Genomic DNA, 19,661 nt, shown 5'->3' with positions numbered 1-19,661 from the left:
AAAATTAATCCATTTGCATAGTGTCTCAGAAAAGTAATGTTCTAGTGCCATTTTATGTGTCAGGCCAGAGCAAGAAGAAGTGAGGCACTAATATGGAAGCCTGGAGATCGCAGGCAACTGAATACTGGGTAGGGTAGGGAAGAGAAAAGGAGGGTGGAAAATTATGTAAGATGGTCTACTTGTTTATTTCTTAGATATGGGAATATAGCATTTACCAATGAAAAAGTCTGTGCATTGATAGCATTTGCAATACTGACTCACATATGTATATGCATACTTATCTCTAAATCTTTTTTTTAAATGTTTACTTTTTAGAGAGAGAGAGAGATAGGGCACGAGTGGGAGAGGAGCAGAGAGAGAGGGAGACACAGAATCCAAAGCAGGCTCCAGGCTCTGAGCTGTCAGCACAGAGCCTGATGGTGGCTCAAACTCACGAACTGCGAGATCACGACCTGAGCCAAGGTCGAATGCTGAACCCACTGAGCCACCGAGATGCCCTCTATACTTATTTCTAAAGAATTAAGAATAACAATAATAATAATAAAGCTGGGTCCTAGATAGTACACAAGTCATTTGGTGTAACATATACCAACTAAATCAGACATAATGTTGACAGTTATAAATCAGTTTTCAGAACTATACTCTAGAGTTGCTACCATCAATTCAACCTTTTATGGAATACTGAGTGGCCCAGGTCCTGTGTTGGGAGTTAGAGATAAAGGATATATATGACAGTGCTCCTACCTGTAAGGAAATTATAGATTAGTTGTAGAAAAAAAGATGTGTAAATGCAACAGTGCAGTGAAGTCTTAAAAGTGCTGGTATATATGAAGAGTACAAAGTAGATACAAAGCCTAACTGGAAGGAGAAGGAGTAAGTAAGAAAACCTCTGAGAGACAGTGATTATATTTATCTAAATGTCTTTCACATTTTTTGTACTATAAGAATCCTATTCTCAGATCTACCCTATGACCCAGAAATTGCACTGCTAGGAATTTACCCAAGGGATACAGGAGTGCTGATGCATAGGGGCCCTTGTACCCTAATGTTTATAGCAGCACTCTCAACAATAGCCAAATTGTGGAAAGAGCCTAAATGTCCATCAACTGATGAATGGATAAAAACATTGTGGTTTATATATACAACGGAATACTACGTGGCAATGAGAAAGAATGAAATATGGCCTTTTGTAGCAATGTGGATGGAATGGGAGAGTGTTATGCCAAGTGAAATAAGTCATACAGAGAAAGACAGATACCATATGTTTTCACTCTTATGTGGATCCTGAGAAACTTAACAGAAGACCATGGGGGAGGCGAAGGAAAAAAAAAAAAAAAAGGTTAGAGAGGGAGGGAGCCAAAACATAAGAGACTTAAAAACTGAGAACAAACTGAGGGTTGATGGGGGGTGGGAGGGAGGGGAAGGTGGGTGATGGGTATTGAGGAGGGCACCTGTTGGGATGAGCACTGGGTGTTGTATGGAAACCAATTTGACAATAAATTTCATATTAAAAAAAGAATCCTATTCTCTATTATCAGACATTCCCATAAGGTTGCTCTCTGTTATCTCTGTGTTGGAGAGCTCCCATTCGAACCTAAACCTATCTGAATAGTAATCATGTGCTTAAGTATTGTTTTTAAAGAAAAAAATCTTTACTTAAATTTTCCCTATTCCTAGACTTATAATTATGTATTATCAAATAAACATGAGATAAGATTAACAATATAATTATACTAATTTTACTAGCATCAACTGCTTTTCAGGGGGAAAAAAAAAGTAATTGAGTGACTATTTCTCTATGTGCAGCCAAAGAAGAACCTGTATTGGAATCTAGTATCAAAACCACTAAATAGGTAGGTTTTAATGTTGATATGTTTCTGATTAAAAATAAATATTAAGACAAACAAATTTACTCCTTTGCCAAATAAGACCTGTAACTCATTATGGTTTTATAAAACAATGAGAGTGTCTGTAGTCACATTTCATCATCACGGCAGGAAAATTACCTATTTCATAAAGCCATACCTTAATATACATGCAAAACAAGGTCCATTATAATTTAAGATATCTCAATGAATAGTATGTACTATTTTATTTAGGGCTGCCATATTATATAGCACATATGCATGGACTTACATTTGTAAAGCAATGACTATCAACAGTGGATACTTTTCATTCATTCATTCATTCATTCACTCACTCATCCATCCAACATCTGATCTTCCTTCTTCTGGCAACAGACCCCATTTTCCTTTGGAGGCACCCTTTCTCATTCTTAGCACATGTGCTTCAGGTAAGGCTGACAACTTTCCAATGCTCTAGCAGTGGAAACACAACAAAGCCTGACACATCAAAATTCCCACACCCCTGGCAGGTATTGATTTGGGATTAAGAACATGATCCAGGATGGCCCAGTAAGAGTTAACCTGAGAATCTGGTAAAACTGATGGGACAGAGATAGTTGTATTTCCAATCTAGCAGAGCATAAGCCTGACAGTAGTATCTCGCCACCATATGGAAAGAGAAAAGACTTGACTGAAAAATAAAGTTAACCGAGATAAAAGGAAACTCCAGAAATGGAGAGAGAAAATTTCTGACAGCATTCTGGCATCTGAATCTAACCATGTCTAAAGCCTGCCCAGATCAATGTAATTCCCTTTTTTAAGCCACTTTGAGTTGGATTTCTATAATTTAGAACAAGCCAACTGGTATATTAGAAACTTTTACGCTCTTACTATATCATATATTATTTGCCTATCTAAAAGAAATAATACATTTTGTTGTATGTCTTGATGCTTTAAAAATCAAGACATTACCAAGATATACCCTACATGATCTAAAAGAATAAATCTCTTTCATTTCCGTAATGTACACCTTTGGCTGCTGAGGCAGCATTTAGTAGTGTCCAATGAAGATGCATGTGTCATTTGGGGATCTATCTTGAATTGGTGACTAAAGTAAACTGAAAACATCTTTTCCTTTGATTATAGATTTTATACCGATTAATAACTGCCTTCTGAAAAGTGTAGATTTGACAAAATATGTACAGGATTGCTACATGAATACAAAATAGTGAAATAAAAAAAAGCAACTCTTCTAACTTTCTAGTAGTCTGTTTAATCTTCTCACTTTTGATAATCAAATCAAAGGCAATACAGTTTTCATAAACATGCATAGTATCACTGTAAATGCCATGCTGTCTTTTCTTAGATATCTTCACCCTCTTTTTCCCCACCACTACCAACACCAGGTTTGAAACCCAGGAGCCATCTGTGCCTTTTCTTGCTCCCTAGATGTCTACATCCTGTTATGCACTATTGATTTTTTTTTCTCTCTGAAATGCTTCTTTTAAGACTGGTATGCTATGCTGAATCCAAACTTTACCTTCTAATTCTTGGATATACTCTATATTCATTGTTTTTCCATGTCTTTGCTTATTGTTTATTCATTTGTCCCAACTGACTGAAATGTTATATACCTATATTCCCACACTGTTCTTTACTTGAGAATGCATATTTTCGCCTCCTTAAATCTTATATGTCCTGTAAGAGCAGTTCAAATGCAATAGCGCTTGTAAACTCAATCCTGGTTCTCTAAAGAAGTGTCAAATACTTCTCTGTATTTCTTATTATGTTACTTATTCTATGCTGGCTTATATTAGCATGCAACAGATATTTATCTCTCTCACAAAATTATATTTTCCAGAAAGCCATTATCTTATTTAGTTTTGGATTATTTGCACTTAATTGACATGATCAGTTGGATAACTGTTTAAAAGATAAAACCAAAAAGTAAAATATAGATTAATAAGAACCAAACAATAAACTATTTAAAAGATTCCATCATGGCCATGCAATTGTGTGTATGTGTGTATGTGTGTGTGTAAAAATAAGACATCCGGTTCTTAAAACAAGAATAACTTTACCACCTCTAAAATCCAAAATTCAAAGATTATCCTTTCAACTGGAACCATCATATATTAGTAATTCACCAAAATGATCAACACAAAGGGAAAGAGGAGAAGTGCTCGTTATGTGTTCTCTAGAACTTTTAGAAAACATGGAATTGTTCCTTTGGCCACATACATGTGAATCTACAAGAAAGGTGACATTATGGACATCAAGGGAATGGGCACTGTTCTATAAGGAATTCCCCACAAATGTTACCATGGCAAAACTGGAAGAGTCTACAATGTTACCCACGTACTGTTGGCACTGTTGTGCACAAACAAGGGCAAGATCCTTGCCAAGAGAATTAATGTACATATTGAGCATATAAACCACTCAAAGAGCCGAGATAGCTTCCTGAAGTGCATGAAGAAAAATGGTAAGAAAAAGAAGGTAGTCAAAGAGAAAGGTACTTGGGTTCACCTGAAGTGCCAGCCTGTCTCACCCAGAGAATCACACTTTTTGAGAACCAATGGAAAGGAGCCTGAGCTGCTGGAACCCATTCCCTGTCATTTCATGGGATGATAAGTGTGAAAAAAAATACCTCAAGACTAAAAAAATATTCAAAGATTATATGGCAAACATACTAAAATACACAAAAAGATAAATGCATAGATGTTTTAATCTTACAAAATTACTGAAATCAGTGACACTCATAGATTTATGGTTACTAACATTATGAATGGATGTTGTACTGTGTCAAATGCTTTTTCTGCATCCGATGAAATGATCATATGGTTCTTATCCTTTCTTTTATTAATGTGGTGTATCACATTGATTGATTTGCAAATATTGAACCACACTTACATCCCAGGAATAAATCTCACTTGATCGCAGTTAAATGATTTTTTAATGTATTGTTGGATTTGGTTTGCTAGTATTTTGTGGAGGATTTTTCATCTATGTTCATCAGAGATATGGGATTGTAGTTTTCTTTTTTAGTGGAGTTTTTATCTGGTTTTGGTATCAGAGTAATGCTGACTTCATAGAATGAATGTATGTAAGTTTTTTTTCCTTTTCTATTTTTAGAATAGTTTAAGAACAGGTATTAACTCTTCTTTATATGCTTGGTAGACTATGCCTGTGAAGCCATCTGGCCTTGGATTTCTGTTTGTTGGGAGGTTCTTATTTATTTATTTTTTTATTATACTGATTCAATTTCTTTGCTGGTTATTGGTCTATTCAAGTTTTCTATTTCTTCCTGTTTCAGTTTTGGTACTTTATACAAATGGTGTTCCAAAAAGTGGACATCAACATGCAAAAAAAACTGGACCACTTTTTTACAGTTAAGTAAAAAACCACTTTTTTACATTTTATGTTAAAAATGGATTAATGACCTAAATGTGAGGTAAGAAACCATGTAAATCATACAGAAGAACACAGGCACTGTGTTCTCTGACATTGGCTGTAGCACTTTATTTCTAGGTATGTCTCTGGAGGCAAGGGAAACAAAACCAAAATAAACTACTGGGACCTCATCAAAATAAAAAGCTTCTGCATGGTAAGGAGAACAATCGACAAAACTGTAAGGCAAACTACAGAATGGGAGAAGGTATTTGCAAATGGCAAATATACTAACCTGGTTATACTAACCTGATAAAAGGTTAGTATCCAAAATATATAAATAACTCATAAAACTCAATTCCAATTTAAAAAAATGGACAGAAGACATAAACAGACAATTTTCCAAAGAAAAAACACAGATGGTCAACAGACACCTGAAAAGATGCTCAACATCTTTGATCATCAGGGAAATACAAATCAAAACTACAATGAAATATCACCTCAGGGTTCCTGGGTAGCTCAGTTGGTCAAGCATCTGACTCTTGATTTTGGCTCAGGTGATGATCTCAGGTTCCTGAGATCGGGCCCTGTGTCAAGCTCTTCGCTGACAGTGCAGTCTGCTTGGGATTCTCTCTCTCCCTCTCTCTCTGCCCCTCTCCCGCTCATGATCTCTGTCTCTCTCTCTCTCAAAATAAATAAATAAACTTAAGAAAAAAAGAAAGATAACCTCACACCTGGTTAGAATGGTTAAAATCAACAACACAAGAAACAATAGGTGTTGGCGAGAAAGAGGAGAAAGGGGAATCCTTTTGCACTGTTGGTGGTAATGAAAACTTGTGCAGCCACTGTAGAAAACAGTATGGAGGTTCCTCAAGAAGTTAAAAATAGAACTACCCTACAATCCAGCAATTGCACTACTATTTACCCAAAGAATACGAAAATACTAATTCAAAGGGATACATGCACCTCTATGTTCATAACAACATTATCTACAATAGCCAAATTATGGAAACAGCCCAAGTGTCCATCAACTGATGAATGGATATAGAAGATGTATTATAGGTATTCAGCCATCAAAAAGAATGAAATCTTGCCATTTGCAACGACACGGATGGAGCTAGTGAGTATTACACTAAGCAAAATAAGTCAGAAGGACAAATACCATATGATTTCACTCATATACAGAATTTAAGAAATAAAACAAACAAGCAAAGGGAAAAAAAAAAGAGATAGGGAGGCAAACCAAGAAACAGACTCTTAACTATAGAGAACAAACTGATGGTTACCAGAGGGGACGTTGGGTGAAACAGGTGATGGGGATTAAGGCATGTACTTGCTGTAATAAGCAAGCTGTATGGAAGTGATGAATCACCATATTGTATACCTAAAACTAATATTACACTGTATGTTAACAACTGAAATTTAAATAAAAACTTGAGAAAAAAATCACTAACATTATAAGAACTAAATGATTAAATATGCACTATATGCCTTTTCTTAAATGTTTATTGATATATATTATGTTTTTCCTATGATACTTCATAGTTTGTTACCCCTTACCCACTAAGGTTTTGTGGCTAGGCTTCCTTAGCCATCAAAATATAGTCAGATTGGTTCTAAAAGTCCAGAATACAAATATATTAGCATTTCCTTGATTATGTGATGAACTGGATCAATTAATAACATGACTCAAATGACAGTTTCTACTGAGTCATAATCACAATTCATAACTGGTGCAATTACCTCCTACCTCTTTGCCTTGGTTCAAGTAATTACATTTTTACCTCAGAATAATTAAAAGTTTATACTTCATTTTATATCTTCTTTCAAAGAGCCATACTCTATTTCCCCTTGTGGATACAAGATATGAGAGAGAATGACAGACAATACACCTCTTTTTGTGTATCCTTGGAAGAAGACAAAAACTGAATGATAATCCCCATGAAATTTCTAAAGGAAAATAAAGTTTAACTTAACTATATTTTTACTTAATACATTTTTTCACTTTGCCCCTTGAAGCATTATTCAAAGTTTGCTTGTTTCGTTTTTTCTTTCTTTTCCTTTTGATGACTGCTGCCTATGTTAAAGACACATCACATCACATTCCAGACAGGGATACACTTAGGTATAAGAAAAATAGGAAAAATCATTTTTTATAGGAAAAGAAAAGCACTTTAAATGATTCCTATTGAGATGCTAAATGCTCTAGATATAATTACGTCAAAAAAGAAAAATACCAGAAGTCCAACAACTATAAAGAAACCATAAAAGTTGTAAATAATAAACTATTTTAGGGCAGCCTATTATTTACAAATGAAAATAACTTGCAGTATTGTCTTCTTAATGCTTACTAAACCATATTTTACTAAAATGAGGTTAAATTTCTTGAACTCCCATCTGTCAACATCATCTACATGTCAAATTATCAAAAACCTCTTAGAAATCATTATTATTATTACTATTATTATTTTAAACCATATCTTCTTAGACAAACTGTTTTATTGGAGTTTACATAATAAGATATATGTTCAGAGTTCTCAATTCCAATTAGTGAAAAAATGTACTTGAAATATTTGGGCTTTTAATATGAAAACTAATGCTTTTAATTTAATATTTTAAAAGCTGTAATGTCAATTTAAAAAGTGAAAAATAGCTATGAACATTAAAGGAGGGGTTGTGTTCACAGAAGTGGATGATGAAAAGGTATGAAAGATAAGGATAGAGGGAATCAAGAATTCTACTTTGGATATTTTAAGTTTGAAATCCTCATGAGACATCTAAGTGATGACAGCAAGTAGGTGATTAGCTATTGGTCTGGTGATCATAGGAAATTTGAGGTTATTTAAAGCAATAGAAATGGATAAGGTAATTTACGGGAAGGTAAAAGTGAAAAAACTCATTAAATAGTGAACAGTAAAGAACTTTGATAAGAAAATATAAACTGCTAAAATCAATCAGAGATATTTAAAATAGAGCAGCAAAATTAATCACTTAAAAAAAGTGAACCAAATGTACATGAGGTAATGGTCTAACTATTAATCTTTTTTTTTTTTTAATTTTAATGTTTATTTACTTTTGAGAGAGAGTGCAAGCGAGTCAGGGAGGGGCAGAGAGATAGGGAGTCACAGAATCTAAAGCAGACTCCAGGCTCTGAGATGTCAACATAGAGCCTGACATGGAGCTTGAACTCACAAACCGTGAGTTCATGACCTGAGCTGAAGTTGGATGCTCAACCGACTGAGCCATTCAGGCACCCCTTAATCTCTTTCTTTTAAAAATGTGTAGTAGTATATATTACCTCTTGGAAATCACTATGGAGAATATATTAAGTTATAAAATGAACATAAGCTTTGCCTTAGTGTCTATCTCTCCTTTTGTGATCCTTCTGGAAAATAATCCAGAACACGGAAAATATCATATACAAAGAACAGTGTACAGGCACTACATGGAATTATAAAATGATGTGGAAAACAACACAAAATTATAAAATATATGTAAATGTGTATGTAGAGTTTGAATTAAGTAGTGTAAAATTATATGCAGGTAAAACTGAAATGAAGGGAATAACAGAGACTGAATTTCAGGTGACATTTTTTTCCCTCTACCAGGTAAACTTTGTCTTATTTTAGTATTTTAAAAGCAGAGTAATAAAAGGAAATAAAAAAGTTACTTCCAAATTAAACTGCTGAAAAAACAAATTATGTAAAAGTAGAATAAACAACATATTTAAAATAGTTTTAATACATTTCTTGGTACTCACTGCACAATTATTTATTCAGTGCCTATGGTGTGCCAGGTACTGGTGCAGATGTTGGGGATTTTATAGAAGTCAATAAAAAGAATTAGATCTCCCTTCTATGAAGCTTACAGTCAGGTAGCATCTATCATAAAGACTACTAAATATTTAAATTTATATTATACAAGTAGTTGAGAAATGATAGAAAGGAGACTTAGAAAATACTTTTAAATTTTAAAATAAGGAAACTTAAAGTCATAGTTTTAAATAAGAATCATGTAATTAAAATAAATACCTATCTAGGAAAACCAGAACGTTAATGTTAGAATTTAAAATGTTTTTAAATTCTGAGTTTATTCATGGATTGATTTAATATGCTATGATATAACCAAACTAATTAGATATTTTCAGAAGTAAACATCTCAACTATGTTTGAAAAATCAGTCTCCACTTAAACTTCTGTAAATAGATGAATTTTAAAAACTTGCATAATTTGGACTTTTAATTTTGTTTTTTCAAATTTTTGATTAAGCCATTTTTACCATTAAAATTAAATGTTATTATTTAGTTGAAAAGCTTGATGTGCAATATTTTTTACCTGATTTAAGCTACTTTGAAGTCAAATACAGGTGCTTACAGGTATTTTATATTTACTAATCATCCTAATACAACACTGCTTATATTTGATTTTACCAACAATTTTTCTGAAGCCAGTACTTTTTTTTAAAGATAATACATGTTTTCATTTCAGTAACATACTAGTAAAGTTTCATAATTTACTATCACACATGACTATCGTTAAGAAAATGAATATTTCACAAATTATTCTTAATTAACACTGGAGATAAACAAATACTAAATAAAAGGCTACAGAAGAATGCCTGTAATTTAACAAACTGTATTATTAGTCACAAAACTAAGCTCTTTCCCTAAATATGGATTGATGTAGTTCACTTCTAATATTTAATAAATCATAAATAAAAACATTAATTTTGTAACTTCTATTACTTGGCTCAAAACAAATTGCAGTTAGTTAATAAAATAGAGCATTTCCTTTTCCAAAATATTTTTAAAGAGTATCTTTAAAAAATGGTATCATCTAATACAAGAAAAAAACAATAGCTAAACCAAACACTTAATAAAATGAATTATAAAGGTATTAGGTTTAGAAGAAAAGATGAAAATGATCAACTTATTATCTCCTAGGATATTCCTTAATCAAAGATAAATTAGAAAAGTCAAAAATGAGAAATAATTATTTATTCTATAGTGAATAGGGGTCAAACTCTCTAATCTGGCAAAACTACTCTTATCTGAAAGAACATGCAAAGACATTCACATGCTTCCAATTTCTAAGCATTTTAAAAAGTAAAATATTGAAAATAAACTTGATAACTACCCCTTTTATATGGCTTTATTTGAAAGATTACAAAAAATTCTATTGAACTGTACGTGCGTGTGAGCGCGCACACACACACACAGAGCAAGAAGACTAATACACATTCCAGAGTACAGAGCATTAAATGCTTTGGTTATATAAATGCATGTATAATGTGCTGTCTTGAGAACACGCTGTGGTGTAAGAATTACTACAGCTATGACTGCAAGAAAAACGTTGATGAAATAAATAAAACACCTTTACCTATTAGGTAGTTCAGAAAGACAGATAATTGCAAATCTGCCTACTCATGAGCCAATGCCCGAGTCATGTATGGGATGTAAAATAAACGACATTAGAGAGTGACTATTTCATTCTTTTTCCCTGAAGTATACCACTTTTTTTCAATCTGAGTAACTGTAAAGCACTAGATTTTCCATAAACAGGAATATATCTTCATTTGAAATTGTACCTTCAAAAGGGACTTCAGAAGGTCACATAGGCTGGTATTTACCATAAGGTGTATTACGCAAACATAAATTAGGTGCTTTCAGTAGCAATTCTTAACTTGCTCTCAGGCAGATCCTCTGATTCCCACCATTGGGTGTTCAGAACACACTATCTACAGCATAGCAAACTAACTTAGAAGCTTGCGATGGAATGACTATGGTTAGAAGCATTCATTTAACCCCTTTCCATAATTTTTGTAATCTGTATATAAAGATATACAACGTAAGAGAACTCCTAATCATTCCTGGTAATCGTCAAGGACTATTAATGCTATGTGAAAAGATAATCACCCTTTGCATAATAAGTCTTCATAGATTTAAGTTGTACTAGTTATAGTTAGTAAACTCTTATTGTTTTCAATGCTAAACCTAACACCTACCCTTCAACTTTTGCACAAATCAAGTATTTTTTAATTTGTTATTTTTCAAATAAAGTATGTTATTTAATGAAAAAAGTCTTAATAAACTAAAGTCTGAGAGAAGAGACAGTGTAAGAATAGTACACAATCATTTTAGTCAACTAATATGCATTTTTCATATAGTAAACAGCTTCAGAAAACATTTCTCTAACTCTTTAAATATAGACACCCAATCTCATGCAAGATCTATTAAGTAAGTATCTCCACAGGTATTTCTGATGTAAAAGTAGGATTGAGAACCTTTGATGTATTAAGAAAAATATTACATATAGTACATAACTTGATATAACTTCAAAATATGAAAAAAAATGTCATTTCCTTTGTCATTTAATAAATGTCTCCTCTAGGCCTGAACCCTCTCTATGTAACCCTTCTGGAAACTCAAAAAAGCATTCCATGACTAGAAAAAGGAAGAGTCAGGTAGCTCAAACAGATATATAATGATAAAGATGGTCCAGTCGTTCTCTTGGAAAATTCCCACTTTATATTCTTCAAAACACAGTATATACCACAACTGAAGTCATTTTCTCCATCTTGTTTTACATTCTCAGTTAACATTTTAAAAACAAAGTAGAGATATAAACAGAAAAAGTTAATCATGTTCATATTCCTCGTCATCACCCTATGATACATGCACACAAGATGTTTTCTATTAAACACAGGGCCATATGTTTCTTAGCAACTTAGTATTCTTTAGATAGTATATTATGAACACTATTCTTAGCCAATTTATGTGGCTCCAACTTATTACTTTTAATACCATCACCCCATAATATTCTGTAATACCATTATTTATTCAGTCATTCTCCTGTTAGAGGTCAGGTTGTTTCCCGACTTTGCCACTGCAAATAATACTATGATATACATCCTTGTCTCTATATTCCTAAATATTGGTGCATTAAGTTTTACTGGATAGATTCTCAAAAGCTGCAATATTATAGCACTTACATCAATATTGCATAAGAATGATTATTTCCTATATCCGTGCCAGTACTTTAAATTCATAAATGCACATACACACAGATTATTTGTTCCTGATCCATGAGCATTATTAACACACAGAATTTTATCTGTTGGTTAAAAAAAAGTATAATTTTATGATGTTGATTCATCTTTCCCTGATGCCTAACATCCTTTTCTAAAATGGATTAAAATGACACTTAAATATTACTCTGGACCAGGCAGTGTTCTAAGTGCTTCTCATGTATTCATTCATTTAAGAATCATAACAAACCTATGAGCTAGGGCTCCGTTGTTAGTCACATTTTAACGATGAGAAACACACATGGCAAAGTTAAAGATGTTTCTTCAAATCACAAAATAAGAAAGCAGGAAAGATTTGATTTGAAGCCAAAGATTATGATTCGAGAATCCAGTTCTCTTAATCCCTAAGTTATACTACCTTTCTTAATATATAATAAAACACAGTAAATTCTCATATGTACTTGGATTTCTGGAATTTCACTGATAAATTATACCTGTTTGTGTTAATATCACACTCCTTTTATTATGATAGCTTTATAGTAAATTTTAATACTGAGCCAAGTAAGCCGTCCCACACATATATTATGTTTTTGATAATCCTTTTATTAATAGTTTCCTGGTAATTCTTAGGCATTTCTTTTTCATATGAATATTAAAATCATTTTGCCTTTGCTTCTAGCTCCCACAATACCAAAAAAATTGGGAAGAAAATGAAAATTACATTTACATTTTAATTTAAAAACATTGCTATTTCTATATTAAATTTTCTCTCCCAAAATTATTTTAAGTCTATTCATTAAGGAAGCATTTTATGTACTTACATGAAAATTTTACATTCTCTTAATATGGATTCTATCCTTTTTTTGGTTCAATTTATTCTTGGAAAGTTTTACAGATTTTGATATGTATATGATATATACTAAGAAACTTCACTCATATAGTAGCAATTTTTTAATATCAGCAATTTTATAAACCTCATCCTAGTTGTAAGCACAATACATAAACTCTAATGTGTAATAAATACAATTCCCTTAAAATAAAAATAATAAAATCACTTCTCTTAAAAAGAACATTTGTATTTCATTATTTTTCTGGAACTTTCTTAAATACACTTCTAATGAACACTACCCTGATATTACACACACGTGCACACACACACCAACTCACACACATATGCTGAAGGAAATGAAAATTTTTTGTTGGAGAATTATGACAATACCTGAGACAAGAGCCTGACTAGCTTTCAAACTGTGTTCTGAGTAAAACAGAAGTCTAATGAAGAAAGCTATGTCCCGTTAATTTAATATTCAATTTATTTATTCAATAAAGAAACACATAAATAGAACAAACTGGTGGTTGCCAGAAAGGAGGGGGTGGGCAGATAGATGGAATAGGTGAAGAGAATTAAGAGTTACAGACTTCAAATTATAAAATAATTAAGTCACAGAGATGCAAAGTACAGCATAGAGAACAGGATCGATAATACTGCAATAATATTGTGTGGTGACAGATGGTGACTACACTTTTCATGGCACTGTCTAATGTACAGAATTGTCAAATCATCAATGTTGTATACCTTAAACTAATATAACATTGTACCTCAACTATATTTAAAATATATTTTAATAAATTTATTAAAAAACAAATATTATTAAATAAATTAACTAAATTGCAACAAAAAATTTAAAGCATCCTTATTCAGGTGGTTTAGATCTTTAGAGAACTTATGTTCAAAATTTCATTTGAAGGGATTTTCAAAAATAAACTCATTTTTTCAAAAATTTTTAATGTTTATTTTTGAGAGAGAGAGTGTTTGTGAGTGGGGAAAGGGCAGAGAGAGAAGGAGACACAGAATCCGAAGCAGGATCCAGGCTCCGACCTGTCAGCTGAGAGCCTGACGCGGGGCTCGAACCCACAAACTGTGAGATCATGACCTGAGCCGAAGTTGAACGCTTAACCAACTGAACCACCCAGGTGCTCCTAAAAATAAACTGATTTTTAAACATAGAGGCCGTAAGCCTATTTTTCCTCCTAAGACTAGTCATTCAACAAATATTAATTGAGAACCTATTATGTTGCAGGTTAGTGCTTCTGATACATGAGAGAATAAAACAAAGATCCCTGTTGTCATTCATCTTACTTTCTACGAAAGTGAGAGAGACGATGCACAGTGAGTATGACAATAAACAAATATGTGGTATTCTATGAAGGGATGGAAAAAATACAGCAAGACAAAGGGAATTAGGAGTACTAGAAGGAGGCCAGTCTGCAATATTACATAGGATGGTCAGTAGGCCTTATTGAGAAGGCGAATTTTGAAGTAAGACTTGAGGGCTCTGAAGGTGTTAGCCAAGTAAATCTCTGAGATAAAAGAATTTAAAGCAGAGAGAAAAGCAAGAACAAAATACTGAGGAGAGAGCACACCTATTGTCTGCAAGGAAAAACAAGCAGGTAAATTTGGCTGAGGCAGAGTAGTAAGCAGGTGAGGTAGGAAATGAAATGAAAGAGGTAATGTGACAAGGGCCAGATCTTGTAAGTTAATGGGTATCATTTTTGGGATTTCGGCTTTTACTGAGTGAAATGGGAAACTATCACAGATATAGGCAAAGGGGGAAAAAACCCCACCAAAACCTGACACATTTTTAAAAGGAATACAGACGTGGTATAGAACGAACTTTTGGATAGCAAGGGTAGAAAAGGTAGGAAATCCTATATGGAGGCTATTGCAGTAATACAGGCATGGACTAGGATAGCAATAGATGTAACGAGAAGTGATTAAGATTCTACCTCTATTTTAAAGGCAGAGTCACTATTATATCGTATAGAAACTGGATTTGGGTTATGGAAGAAAACAGGTGAGGGTGAATCTGAGATTTCTGGTTGGAGCAAGTGGATGTACGGCACTGCCTCTGCTGAGATAGTAAAGGTTGGTAAAGATGGAGGAAGGTTAGGGTAGTTTTCTGGACTGATGAATTTAAAATGTCCATTAGATATGCAAGTGGAAATTGCTGGATGGGAATCTGGATACAGTCTATAGCTTCTTAGAGCGGAATTAAGAGATAAATATGAACCCAAGTTATGTGGGACCGGTATCATACAATTTTAGGGGACATCTTTGGGAAATATATTCAAAAAATGAACTTAAAATTAGGTACGGTGCCTTGTAATAAGCTTGTAGAGGTGAGAAATCTTAAGGCTTAAGCTTCATTAGTTCATAGTAAAGCTGCCTTTCACTGACGACATAAATTTTGCAGATTGTTAACATATGAAAGCCATGGTATTAGATAAGGAGAAACAAAGTATAAACCCTAAAGAAGTCGTAAAACATGGAGATTTTCAACATTAAGTGGGATGAGGAAAACTAGCAAAGAATTCTGAGACAAAGCACATGATATGATGCAGGGGTAAAATCCCAAGTGTGTAGTATCCTGGAAGGCAAGTAACGAAAGTTTAGCAAGGCAGTGGAAGTGACGAATTATGACAAATACTGCTAATAGGCCAAGTAACATGTGTACCGAGAATAGACAACTGGAATTAGCAGTGTGGTCATCACTGATGTCCTTGGCAAACACAGTTTTGGTGAAATGGTAGAGGCAAAAATCTTGCTGGAATGGACCTAAGAAAGAATGGGAAGGAAGAGACATATTGGAAAACAGAGAACAGAGAAAACAATTTGTGAATTTTGCTACAAAGGAGTATAAGAAGTGGGGCATTAGCTGGTCGGGAGAGTGGCATTAAAAGTTTTGTTTAGTCTTTTAAGATGGGGGAAAAAACAGATATAAGCATGCTGATGGGAATGATTCCATAGAGACAAAAAAGTGAAAGATAATAAAGGAGAGGGAAGGCAGAATTGCTGAAGAGATGTCTTCGAGTAAAGGAAAAAGGATGAGGTTTAATGTATAAGTGAAATTACTGGCTTTAGATAGGAGAAGGTAAGAGAATGTAGAATATGTGGGTATTACGTTTATGTTTAGTGTGAGTTTGTGCAAGTTTTCCTTTGCTTCAGTTTTCTCAGTGAAGCAGTAACTCAGATCATCTGTTGGGAGTGAGGATGGAGCAAGAGATATTGGAAGGTTTGATAGGGGAATTCTTAGAAAGCCCCAGGATCTGCCTCCTTGGTGCTACATTTTGTGTAATTCTCTCCATTTGAATGTGGGTGGAAACTGTGATTTGATTCTAATCAACAGAATGTGGCAAAATGATGGAATGTCACTACTGTGATTATATATTGTATAGTAAAGGAGGTGAGAAGTCACACATGTGATTCAGTTCAATATGTAAGGTTTCATCTTGCTAGCACACATGGGACAAAGATTTTCCTGCTGGCTTTGCAAGATGTAAATAGCCATAGTGGAAAGTGCCTACTGTACTGAGGGTCATACTGCAGGGAACTTGGGCAGCCTCTTGTCGACAGACAGTAAGAAGTCAGGGCACTGACTTCAAGGAACTGGATGCTGCCATCAACCTGTATCAACTTAAAAGCAGATTAGACTTCAGTCAAGCTTCTAGATGAGAATGCACTCCATCCGATATTTTGATTGCAGTTTTGTGAGACCAGGAGCAGAGAACTCGGCGAAGCAGTGCCTAGACTCTTGACCTATGGAAACTACAAGATAATAAATGGGTGCTGTCTGAGCCACTGTGTAACTTGTTACACAGCAACAGAAAGCTAATACAGAGGTTGAAAGAAGAGAACATATGAAATAGCCATCTAGAGAGTAAAAAAGTAAATGGGCTTATGACTATTTGAGAATTAAGGATTCATTTGAGATCTACAGTCATGAATTTAAAGAAAGACCAGTGGGTTTCATCTGTGTTTTCCTGTAACCATAGCAAAGGTGCTATACATGAGTTACCTGTTTTCATTTGTTTTATTATATTTTGAGATACGATTTCAAATTCATCAGTAAACGAGTGTCCATAAAGCAGATGTTTCTGCAATTGTTATTTTTCCTTTTTCTTTTCATGAAATTTAAGAAGAATCCTAGGTGAGCTAACCACCAGGAATCTAAAATTAAGGCTGGAATTTAATTTTTGGCACCAATGACTGATTAACAAAACCATTTTGTTGAATTTTGAAGTGACTAAAAAATTTAGTATCAATAATTCAGAACTGATCAAACCTCTATTTTTTTTATTTTGTTAAGATTTTAAAAAACACATTGCTTAAAGAATCTACTTCTATTTATTATATCTTTATATTTGCTTCATATTTAAAATTTCACCTGTTGGAAATTTCAAAGTTGCACTTTGCAATATGCAACACACACACACACACAAAAAAGTGTAAGTTATAAAACTATTAGCCCTTATAACTTTTCTTTCTCAATAGGGAAATAATAGCAAGATGATTTATCACTGGAGAATGCATGACTTAGTATTCTCACTAGAGGAGAAAATAACTGTAGTGTAGTTTAAACTATCTTAAAAACCACACAGAGACTGATTACAGAAATATTTTGGAGTTAAAAAAGCAGGAACACTAGTATCTTAGAATCCTTTTTTAAAGATAAAACTCAGTTTTAATAAGCTGTATGCTGTTATTCACCATCTTAAAGAATACTCTTTCATATCACTTGAAAGATATTTCATAAAAAAATAAACATAACCTAACATTTAAGGTGAATATTACATTCTAGATACTGTACTATTTATTAACAATGAATTTCTTTCTTTCTTCAACCCTTTGAGGTGCTATAATTATCTGAATTGCACAAAAGGGGAAAGTGAAGCCTAATTTACTCAGCAAGTAAGTGGCAGAACAAGGATTTGATCATACACAATTTGGTGCTAGTCTTGACTTTTAACCACCATTCTGTAAGACTTCTCAATTTTCAGGGGGGAAATTATTATAGACCCACAACACTGTGGTTACAGTCTGCCAGTCTGACCTGTGGAAATAGTCTGATCTGTAGAAACATGAGGGTAGAAAATTAAAATTTAGTAGGTACTGAAACATGTAATCATTATTAAAAGAAAAGATTTTTAAATGTTGAAATTGCAATAAAACTTACTCTTTGGTGTATTTTCTGTGCTTTTTACTTTTGGATTTTCTGAATATTAATAGTCCCTTAGATCTTTTTATCACATTAGTTTGTAACATAGACAAACTATTTATTCTGAAAATAGACTCAATTATAACTCACTTAACTATTACGGATGAAATTAACACAGATAGTTGACTGGATGTATTTTACATTGGTTTATAAAAATTTACAAGGAAAAAGTTTATAGTTGGTTGCTTTTAACAGCAGAGGGTATCCTATTAGCTGCAACACATAAAAAAATTACTTATAGGTTTAAAAGTTCACTTTAATTATGAAGATTTTAAGATTATCACACTAGAACCCATTTTTCTATCTATATACCCTTAAAGATCTAAGCTAATCTAGTGGAGTTGAAACTATTGGGAAATACTGAGGGAGCACAATGAGTACAAACTACTAATAACATAAGAATGGACGATGACTAAAATTCCAATATTTAAGAATTCTGTTTTGTTCTTCTTTTGTATCTTGCCTTATGTTATCCAGGAGATACTATGCTTGTTTGTATAAAAACAGAAGAGACCAGAATATAAATAAAATATATTTAACAGAGTATAGTAGACAAAGTACAAAACCGCAACGAATTATTATTTCAAATTAGGAAAATATTAGAATTGGTAGAGGTGGATATAGTAATATATCTGGAGGGTAAAAATATTAGTAAACTTCAATATATAAATGAGCCTTTAAAGAAATCAATTAATAAAAATTCACATGTTCATATAAAAAAAAAAGAAAGTATAAATCTAACATCAAAGACAAAACTATTGAGATAGTTTTTCTTTCCAGATCCAGGACTTTTTACTTAACACACTGAGAAAAACCGTTAGTTTTGTTTGTATTGCTGTTGTTCTCATTTGTCTTTTGTTCGAAAAATAAAGAATGATAAAATACAAGAGAAACACTAGAAAAAAAAAGTCAGTTGTTCCAATAGTTTTCTATATCACATAAAGTTCATGTAAGAAATAAGGCATAGAGAGTGCAAATGTATAAACACCTTTTTAACTTCATGCATCAATATTACAAGCTTTGTTCTCACATTTATTTCATATCATTTCCTTCAAAGGGAAGTGCTGGGTTTCATCACTAGAGATGTGTATTATTTTAACCAATTTATTGGGGCTAAAATGTGAGTATTATAAAGTAGTTTTTTTCTAAAGGGAATGCTACTGTATAAAATGAAAATCAAGCTCCTACTATAGAATAAAATAGCACTCTATGTTAGTTTTGCTTCCAGTTATTGTTTTAAAATTTTTCCTGAGGTTGCAAAAGTATTAGAATTAGCAAATGAGCAAAATTATTCTGATAGACTTAGATTAGATTACATGCAAAGGGCACACTTAATATAGTTAGCAAA

The 19,661-nt window shown here is 33.1% G+C and overlaps 1 protein-coding gene and 1 pseudogene across 4 annotated transcripts in view; one reads left to right on the top strand and one right to left on the bottom strand.

Moving 5' to 3' along the window:
- The window catches only part of NOVA1 (NOVA alternative splicing regulator 1), a 150,066-nt gene that overhangs the window by 6,428 nt on the left and 123,977 nt on the right, over window positions 1–19,661 (bottom strand). The window lies entirely within an intron of this gene.
- LOC125909054 (60S ribosomal protein L21-like) lies at window positions 3,750–4,472 on the top strand (annotated as a pseudogene).

Source organism: Panthera uncia (assembly GCF_023721935.1).
Source record: "Panthera uncia isolate 11264 chromosome B3 unlocalized genomic scaffold, Puncia_PCG_1.0 HiC_scaffold_1, whole genome shotgun sequence".
Classification (NCBI taxonomy): domain Eukaryota; kingdom Metazoa; phylum Chordata; class Mammalia; order Carnivora; family Felidae; genus Panthera; species Panthera uncia.
Note: the sequence above shows the minus strand (reverse complement) of the source record. Positions and strands in the feature narration are given on the sequence as shown.